Genomic DNA, 9,705 nt, shown 5'->3' with positions numbered 1-9,705 from the left:
TATGAACAATCATCCCATCGCTAGATATCGGGATATATTATTAATATTCAGTACATATGCACAAAGCGAGCCAGATGTATTATGAATCCTCCATAATCCTCGGAATAAAACAAGTTGAATGCCAAACCACCTGTTCAAAATACGCGTTTATCGTTTACCAGAGTTTCCATCATTTGATCGACTCAAATAAGGTTTGTTTTTTTTTCGAAAACGTAATATAAATAAATTACTCGAAGGGAAAAAATAAACGAACATGATTTAAAATTGTTTGTGTTGATTGTCACATATTGCGTGTATCACGTTGTGCTTATTTCAACATATTCGTAGTTAAAAAGCCTGCCCTGCATCGATTGATATTCTTATCGATAATCAAATGGTCGTTTGTTAACGTTATTGTTTTCAATTATCTGTTCCAAAAACTGTCTTATGACATTCGATCACGAAAATTTGTATAACAAGTGAGTAAGTACTACTACAGAATGCGGATTATTGGAATTCCCAATCTATCAACACATAATCCGATGGAATGAGGAAAAACTGTGAAATATATATTGTTCTGGAATTGACAAACTACGCTGAGTGAGGGAAATATAGATCACACCCTCTAAATTGGTTATTGATTCACGGAAAATTCACGATATGTACGCTAATGGGCTTGTTTCATGATTTTTGGTTTATAGTTCACTTGAAAGAAATTTTAAATTGAAAAACAGTGCACTTTGTTTCATCTCTCTAAGTACCGTTGTTTTCCCGTAATCAATTATTAAAAATTGAGTGTGGTAGGGTGGTGATGTCACGCCCCTATTCCCGCTTCTTATTCGATTGACCAATAGAAACAATAGAAATAATCAACATTGGCAGCCTATAATCTTTGTATATAGGTTAACTTGATTATGGAAGTGTATATGAGCCCGTTGACGTTTCAAATAATGAAAAATTCCCCACATGGATGGAATGTACACGAAAAATCATGTTTGCAAATAAGTTCTATATCTAAAATCAGTGCACAGTCGATAGATCATAAAATATTTACCTAAACTATGATTTTATGCATTATTTAATAATATAATAATAATAATAATAATAATAATAATATTTATTTTCTATAAGACATGAACATGTATTGGAATAGTCAGTTATATGAATGAATACAATCAAGAAGATCATACAGTCACATTAAAAAATTCTTGCACGGTATAAAAACTATAATTCAATAAAAACATTTTCAAATTGAATTTAAAAACATGGATTCTGTCAATTTCTCTGAGAAAAGAAGGTAACTTGTTGAACATTTTCAATCCCAAGTAAAAAGGGAACCGGCCAGTTAGGTTTTATTTATAGGGTTTCACATAGAAATTATTACGATTTCTTGTGTCAATACTATGATAGGAGCTATGTCGTTATGAAAATCAAAAAAAAAATAGCAAACTGGATTAAAGAATCATTTCAAACATTCAATTCATTCTACAATCCTCAATCTGTACAGCTGCAATTCATTATTAAGAAAACGATTCCTATACAGGGTGTCCCTGGACTTCCTCTTTTCCTCTCGGGAATGTATAGATGGGGTCAAAATATCACCAGTACTTCATATAACTTTTTTTCCTAAAATCCTTCGTTACCAAGTAACGGGCCCTCGAAGTTACAAAATGAAAAATGTTTTTCTTTGATAACTTTTCAAGTGAATATTCAAAATCATCCAAATTTTGGTAATTGACTAAACAAATGAATTCCTTCGATGAGCTTTCATGCAGGAGTCAGTTGTTTTGCTACAAAGTCAGGAACGGACTACCCCCGATGGTCACCCCAAAACTTTGAAATGACAGATATTTTTCAATATTTTTCAACAAATTAAGGTTACTTGGACAATTTTATGAATAAAAGTACTCGTGTGGAAAGTCGATCGGAGCAACGAGTCTTGATAAAAATGTAGTTTCACTCGACGACATCAAACCCGCTCGTCCACCATTATTTGAAATGAATAATTGTCAAAGCAGAAATAATAATGATAACGTTAATTCAACAACATTTATCCTGAGATGTCTACCATTATTCGAAAATATTAGTTTTTAAGGAAAATGGAAATGATAGGTAAAATGTTCATAACGAATTTTTATAATGCAAACACGTTTAACTAACGAAACTCAAGAGCCTCAAGAGCAAACAGAAATGAAAAATCCGCTACAGAAACTGCTCGATATGACCACCTTCTCTCTCTATACATTTTCTTAGTCTGCGAAGACACCCTCTCTGTACTTGAAATAGCATTCCAGGGTCGTTTCGTATGGCTTCACAATGTAATGTTATTCTATTCAACAATGCATCTCTTGTGTGAATAGGTGTAGCGTAAACAAGGCTTTTTAGATGCCCCCACAGAAAGAAATCCAATGGATTTAAATCCGGAGACCGCGATGGCCATGAATATGGCCCACCTCTACCAATCCATCTATTGTGGAAAATATGGTTCAGATGGTCACGCACAATCAAACTAAAACGAGGAGGAGCGCCATCATGCATAAACCACATATCTCTTCGGGTTTGCAATGGAACATGTTCCAAAAGTCCATTCAAATCGTTCTGAATGAACTCCAAATAACGTTCTCCATTCAATCGGTCCTGTAGAACGAATGGTCCTATAAGATGGTTTCCTATGATACCAGCCCAAACATTCACGTTGAATTTCCGTTGGTGTTTGGTTTGCAATATCCCATGGGGATTTTCTTCGGCCCATATATGGAGATTATGAGAGTTGATAACTCCATCTCTACTGAAACCTGCTTCATCAGTGAATAAAACTCGATTAATAAAAGTCATATCCTCTCTTTGCCTATCCATGAACCAATTGGCATATTCCAGTCGTGCTGGAAAATCTTGAGGTATCATGGCATGTACCTTCTGGATGTGAAATGGGTGGAGCAGTTGTTCCCTAATTATTCTATGAATAGTGAACTTGGATGTATGGAACTGTTCTGATAGATTTCTGATGCTCATTGAAGGATCATCAGCGACGGCTTCCAAAATATTTTCCTCCAATACAACGGTACGTACAGTCCTAGGAGCGCCCTCACCACCTCGTTTTGGCAAAACTGTACCTACAATAATATCGAAATAAAACAACGTGCTCAAATTAATTATCAATTATTACATACCTGTCTCCCTCAAGCTGCGATCGACACGCTCGAATGTTTCTCTTGACGGTACCGTTCGATTGGGAAAATGCTCGGAATACAGACGACGAGCTTCTGCAGCATTACAAAATGCTCGTCCATAAAATACATGCATATCTGCATATTCATTGAATGTAAACTGTTCGGCCATATCAAAAAAATTCAAAATATCCTATAGAATATTGACAATACAATGATAGTCATATGACAATGCACCACTCAACAAAACAAAATCGCATTCCAGTTTCTCATTTTTTATCAAAACTTTCTAAAAGGTTTTTTTGTCAACATCTGTGAAAGAAATGGAACATAATTATTCCCTGGATATTTTTCACCTGATCATGTGCAGCCGTTTTTGTAGTTCATTCGTTTGCTTTTTATTAGTATGGTAAATATTTTTTCCGATGTGCGTTTTTTCAGCTAAATTTAGATTCGTGTTAAAGAATTTCTCCCATAAAATTATAATTATCAGTGAAACTCCTCAACAGTTTAGCTGTGAAGAAGAATTTGAAACATTCGAATGTTGAGTTTCATGAGATTCAGATAACTGATCAACACGAAACGTGATTATTCCACACGTATTATGTACATACAAAATATGGAATGAATTCGATATTTCATAGTAGAGTAGCTTGTTAGTTTAAAAACACCACGAATCTACAGAACTTGATATTTCCTTTGAAAAAATATCTGCTATCACAATTGTGACTTAAACTTCCATATAGGTACTGTACTTTTTGTTTAGCATACTTTGTATTATTCCTGTTATGAATGTTGTTGAATTAACGTTATCATTATTATTTCTGCTTTGATAATTATCCATTTCAAATAATGGTGGACGAGCGGGTTTGATGTCGTCGAGTAGAACTACATTTTTATCAAGACTCGTTGCTCCGATCGACTTTCCACACGAGTACTTTTATTCATAAAATTGTCCAAGTAACCTTATTTTGTTGAAAACTATTGAAAAATATCTGTCATTTCAAAGTTTTGGGGTGTGGACCATCGGGGGTAGTCCGTTCCTGACTTTGTAGCAAAACAACTGACTCCTGCATGAAAGCTCATCGACGGAATTCATTTGTTTAGTCAATTACCAAAATTTGGATGATTTTGAATATTCACTTGAAAAGTTCTCAACGAAAAACATTATTCATTTTGTAACTTCGAGGGCCCGTAACTTGGTTACGAAGACTTTTAGAAAAAAAAGTTATATGAAGTACTGATGATATTTTGACCCCATCTATACATTCCCGAGAGGAAAAGAGGAAGTCCAGGGACACCCTGTATACATACCCCCTTTCTAATATAGCTATTAAATTCAAGCGTTCAATTCAAGGCTCGCTTGGGTAATCTGTTGAATCTTCCAAAACTTGAGAGGAAGGTTGAATGAGGTCAAGTATAGACAGAATTGATTGTACTCGAACTGATTCAGCAAAAGCTTCTGAGGTAATAATATCATTATTCATATGATAAAATTTAATCAATTTTGTTTCATACTTTCAGAAACTGGATTAACTCCAGATAATACTTTCTGTGGAGAATACTTGAAGTTGAAATAGAAAAACTCTGTCATCAAATTTGATATTTTTGTTTCTCTATCATTTATAGTCACTTTTTAAATGATTTCTATGAAGTCTTGGAAGAGAAGAAGGATTATAGTTCTTTCTTTTCAATTTTTTCTTGTGCCTTTCCGCACAATTAAAATCAGCACAAGAATGCACCATATCAATATTCAAATATATCTCTAAAACACTTTCAAAACATACACAAACTAAACTCCTTGAAAAAACGAATTATTCCTACGCGAGCTGTCAGCTAAGAAAAAGTTGAAACTCAATGTTGCAAAAACAAGCAGAATGGATCCGATATGACATACATATGCCGAATAAGTTGCACTGGTAATGATGGATTGAAAGGCATAAGAACTTGGTCACTGGCAATTTCTTGTTTGAGTTTGATGAAAGCTGCTTCACATTCTGCTGTCCACCTGAATCTGATATTGTTTTTCTGCAGGTGACGAATAGGAGCAGTTTTACTTGAATTGTTAGGAATAAATCTTGCATAATATGTAACCATGCCTAAGAATCTTCTGAGTTCTTCCACTGACGTCGGCTTCGCCATATTTATGATTGCAGCAACTTTTTCGGGTGACTTTGATATTGAATTGAATTTTATGACATGTCCTAAAAACTCAATTTGATCTTGAAAAAATTAGCATTTGCGTATATTGAGATGCAAGTCATATTTCTGTAATTGATCAAAACATGCATTGAGATTTGTTGCAAATTCTTCTCTACTATTTCCATGTACCACTATGTCATCAAAATAAAATTCGGTCCCAGGTATTTCTCGTAAAATCTGATCCATGATACGGTTAAATTCTGATGGGGCTGTTTTCATTCCAAAAATCGATGCATCCTGTATGTACCTCTGTGCGTAGAAATTGTTTGAATTTCACTCGATTTTTCATCAACCTTGATGTGAAGATAGACTTTGTATAAATCGAGCCTACAGAAGAATCGAGAATTACGTAGACTATTCAAAATGTCTTCGATTCTCCGAATTGGATAATGTGAATTCATAAGTCGCTCGTTGACTCCGACTTCGTAATTGACAGCCAAACGTACGCCTCCATCTGCCTTTGGTATTACGACTAATGGTGATCCCCAGTCAGATATCGAATCTTTCGTTATGATTCCTGCATTTTCAAGTGCATCCAACTCTTTTTCAACCAATGTGCTGAGTGCGTAGGGAATTTCACGTTCACGATGCCAATTTTCTCATCGAAAACATTTGAATATTTTGCGCTTAGTTCGTCTACACTCCATAGGTTGAATCTTTCAGAGGAAACTGAAGTGTTTTGTTGACTTAGTTGATTCAAATCTATCTTGAGACGTCGGATCCAAACTCTACCAATAGCTGCGTAATTATCTGGCACAATATAAACATCTTTTTTTATTTTGAGGTTACCATAAGAAACGTTAACTACAATCTCCCCATCGGGTATGAAAACATCTTGAGTATATGAGCGGAATCTGATGGTTGCTGGTTCAAGAGGAATATTCAGATTCAAATCTTGTAATTGTTGACGTTGAAGAAACATATAAGCTGATCCCGAATCTACTTCGAATTTGATTGGTTTTCCTTCTACCTTGACGTGGGCGTAATAACGATTCATATCAGTGTCAGAACTATTATGATTTTGATGAATATCAACAATTTGTTGTACATACACCATATTGTCGTGCGATTTCATGTGAATCATCGCTTTGAATTTGATTAGTTGATTGAGATTTTGTCTTTTTTGCAACTAATGAAGTAATGCAGACATTAGAAACGTGACCAGTCCTGTTGCATAAGGTACATTTGAGTGAGGTTTGTTCAGTGTGAATTATATTTGAATTTTAACCTAATTAATATTTATAACTTCTTACATGATGAAAAAAAAAACAAATAAATTATGAATTAATCTTTTTATTAAGAAATATCATTGAATACATTTATTTTTATTGAAAGTAAAGAAATGGAATAAAGGGTACAAAAACTACAATTTATAATTTTAATCATCTTCTTCCTCTTCATCGTCGTCTTCTGGCTGCTGGTAAATTTCAAACCGGTCTTCATTATCGTCTTCAACGACATTTGTCTCAAGTTCTTCCATGATTTCGGGGTCAAAGGTTCCATCTTCGTTAATGTCGCTCTGATATGATAGAGCATTGAGACAAGCTTGCCCATTACATTGGCCACAAGCTAAAGAGCATTGCAAGCCCGCTTTCCTGCATCCGCATCGCGAACCACAACCACTCTTGCAGTTGCAGAAAATTGTATTTAGCAAATCTTCTGGAGCAGGTGGTAAAATTGTCATGATAGGCTCCAGAAAATCGTTTCGCATTGCCCAACTCCATACCTGGGGTTCCAAATCATGTCCGAACCAAGTTTGAACTTGATACTATACACGGTTGAAATGTTGATGAGCAGCTGCACTTGTTGGTGGAATATTTGAAAGCTGCACAGGTTTATTAAGTTTTGTAGACTTGACGTAATGCATACAACGAAGATGATCGAGACTTTTCACAGATTTCGGAGCATTATAGACTGCCAATAAGGTTTGAGTTCCACTCTCTAATAATCTCTGGGCCGAACAATTTTCTTCCTCAAATGCTGCAGCTAGTTCATCCAAATTTGTCAGTTTCTCAAAAACTTTTGAAAATGATTTTTTTTCCTTTTTTAAAAGCGCAGAAGTTGTGTCACAGCCACTTAATGCGTGCAGAAATAAATATGTTTGTAGAGGATTTTGTATTCTACAATATTGATATCGAATACAAATAGCAAAAAACCCATAGGAAATGAGATATTTCCAAAAAAAAGCGCAAAAAACCGATTTTTGTGACTTTTGACCTTGAAATTTAATAGTTGCTTACACCCTACCGTATGTAGGTTTTGAGACAACTTTTAGGGTGTCAATATACAAGTATTTACAGACTTACAGCTGGGTATCTCGAATTCCGAGATTCTTACCTAATTTAAGCTTAAATGACTGGATTAAGTAGATATCATTGCAGTTTGAAATTCCATGAATTCTTTGAACTATTGGGCGTCCATTTTTTCTTTTTTTTTGGATTATTTTTGATTTTTATAATCTTTCTAATTCACCTCGTCGCCAAAACTGTTGTGAATGAGTAGAATTTGATTTGATTCATGTATTAATACCACTTTATAATGAACAATAACTGAACTGATACAATTAGCGACAGGGCCTTTAAAGTAGGGTAAGGTGTCCAGGGATATGTATTTATTGGGAGTCGTGGCGAATTACCTCTGATGATGTTATTTCAGGCTCTGAATATCACGAACATCGTAGTCACGCCTTTTGTTTACGTGCCCATCTCACTTCGTTTCCGTCATGGCAAATTTAACGACTCCGAGAAGGTCAAATGACATTATATCGCAGTTCATATTCTTTTCGTATGAAAATCATTATTTTCAAGATGTAGTTTTTCAGGTAAGATTCGTTTTTGAGTATTTCTCTTTCTCTGACTTTTTACAAAAAGTGTGTGAAAGTTACGAATGGAGAAAGAAAACAAATGAATTCAAAATGCACTCCTTGCAAAGGAAGATATATGGATTGTGTATAAAAGTTACTTCCATATCCAAACCGGGAGAAATAGCTTTCCGAAAACAATTTATTTCACATGAACATTGAAAATTTAACATTGAACATTTTAATCTTTCTCTTTGAAGATGATCACTTGGTGATCGAGACACGTGTCGAGGTGTTGAAAATAACGATTTGGTGTTGGGAAAAAACTCATTAACATCTAGACCAGGGGTCTCCAAACTACGCCCGCGGGCCAAATCCGGCCCGCCAGTGTCATCAATCCGGCCCGCGACAGCCAATGATTACCTAATTGTTGTTACTATTGCTGTGACAAGTTGAAGAAGAAAACACAGAATGATAATTACTCGGTTTTATTTACTTGCAAGGTAAAACTTAACGACATAAATGATGACAAAGAAAACTCAACTTGAGTATCTAAGTTTATTCATATTAATAATTAACAAATAATTGAAATGAATCACAGTAAAACAAAAACACTAATGAGATTTATGTAATTGTGATTTTCCACCGACAATACTTTGTAGTTGTGGATCAATTTTACTTGTACCAATTATCAAAAGAGATTTAAGAAAACAACCCACGAGCAAATTTATGCAAATTATCAAATTGTTTCAGTGGAAGACTCTTATAAAATTCTAACAAAGATGAATTTTGATATTTGTTCTTAAGCAAATCACTGCACCCTAAATCAATAATTTCCATTTGGACTTCCGGAGCCAGGGTTTCAATGTCAGAATCAAAAAAGATTTTGAAAAAGCTTGATTTCATTCGCAATCTGAAAAACGAGTATCAAAATTCATCTTCAAACCACTCAAAGTTTCGATTGCAAAATTGACGGGAAATTCAGTCTCTGTAGTGTGACTGAATATTTGACATGTTTCAAAATGTGTGAAACATTTTTTACGTAATTGCGATTGACATAGTATTATTTTCTGCCTGAAGGATTTGATATTGGTGTATAATTCAGGGAGAAGCTGATTTTCTCCTTGCAATCTCAAATTCAGTTCGTTCATATGATTTGTCAAATCGACATAGAAGAATAACTTTCACATCCATTCACTATTTTCTAAATCGGCAAAAAGGGCGCTGCTTCTCATTTAAAAAAATTTCGATCTCTGCTCGAAGTCCAAAAAAGCGCTTGAGGACTTTTCCCGCAACTAAGCCAGCGTACGGCAGTATGATATGGTAAATCATTTTCTCCAATCTGTTGAATAAACTCGCGGAATTGTCGGTGATTCAGCCCAGTGGATTTGATGAAGTTAACAACTGATTTGACTGGTTTTAGAACTTCAGACATATCCAAAAATTTTCCGCACAAGGACTGTTGATGAATGATACAATGTAAGACTAATGGTTTTGAACGACCATCATTTTCTATAGCCTTTGACACGAGTGCAACCACTCCTTTATTTTTACCAT

Source organism: Leptinotarsa decemlineata, unplaced genomic scaffold (genome assembly GCF_025532065.1).
Source record: "Leptinotarsa decemlineata unplaced genomic scaffold, Ldec_3_MD MMD2_tig00001973_RagTag_RagTag, whole genome shotgun sequence".
In the NCBI taxonomy this organism is placed as follows: domain Eukaryota; kingdom Metazoa; phylum Arthropoda; class Insecta; order Coleoptera; family Chrysomelidae; genus Leptinotarsa; species Leptinotarsa decemlineata.
Note: the sequence above shows the minus strand (reverse complement) of the source record.